The sequence below is a fragment of the Gavialis gangeticus genome, unplaced genomic scaffold (assembly GCF_001723915.1).
Source record: "Gavialis gangeticus isolate Ggan-Ray unplaced genomic scaffold, GavGan_comp1, whole genome shotgun sequence".
Taxonomy (NCBI): domain Eukaryota; kingdom Metazoa; phylum Chordata; order Crocodylia; family Gavialidae; genus Gavialis; species Gavialis gangeticus.
The window spans coordinates 207,749,080-207,750,029 of record NW_017729032.1 but is presented as its reverse complement, the minus strand read 5'-3'; the positions used below and the strand labels follow the sequence as shown (position 1 = coordinate 207,750,029).

Sequence of the window (950 nt, the reverse complement as noted above, 5' to 3'; positions counted from 1 at the left end):
AACTGACCCCCCCCCCCCCCCCCGAGCCTGGAACCATATTTTCTCTTTGTCCAATTTACATCTTGGCAAACCCTGATTCATCTGCACATATCCTAGTTTTGTTGTTTGCAAGTATGTATAAGAATTTTCCGCCCAAGTCAGGTTTGGTTCATTTTTTTCAAAGTTCATGTGACACAAGTCGCACATAACTATGATACATACGTGTATCTTTGAAATTAGTTCATAGAGCTTCATTATGCAATGGACTATTCAGGCAATGAGTTTTTGAGATACTGGATCCAATATTGGGAGTAGACCATTTAGAAAGGTTGGACTGGAGACGCAACAAAGAAGTAGTTCACTGGTAAGGTTCTAAGATGGCCACTATATATTACCGTCTGGCTATTTTTGTGTGTTTCAAGCACCAGTTGCACACTTTCTCTAAGCCTGCAAGTTCTCAAATGAATCTATTTTGCTTGGTTCCGGGATATGTACACAGCATCTATACCTTTACCTTTTACCCATTGCTATAATGCTTGATATCTGAGATAAACAACTGTGGGTGAGGGTTGCATTAACTAATGTTAGTTGTAGACTCATGCTCCTTTCTGCCCAGACCTGAAAACTTTTAATTGCTTGGTTTCAGGAGGAGTTTAGTTTTTGTTTGCTGTATATGTGGAATGTGTAAGACTTTGGATCCCCAGCTGAGATGATAAGATCTCAGTCATATTAGCAGTTGGCAGTTCACCTGAAACATATTTGGGAATTGCAATACTGCTGATAATTAAAAAATCAATATGGCTAATTCACAGATGTCTTGCAAACCTGTGTACTAAACATAAGCCACATATGAAAACACAAAAATTACTGCCCTCTAGAAAAGAAGAAATCACCTTTGACATTTTCTCCCTTGAACTAACTGGCAGACATTCAATGGCTGAAATAATTTCATTCATATTTTCAGCATAGAA

At 38.3% G+C, this 950-nt stretch overlaps 1 protein-coding gene across 2 annotated transcripts in view; it reads left to right on the top strand.

Annotated features, from left to right (window-relative positions):
- PDE9A (phosphodiesterase 9A) overlaps positions 1-950 on the top strand; it is a 137,918-nt gene that overhangs the window by 86,354 nt on the left and 50,614 nt on the right. The window lies entirely within an intron of this gene.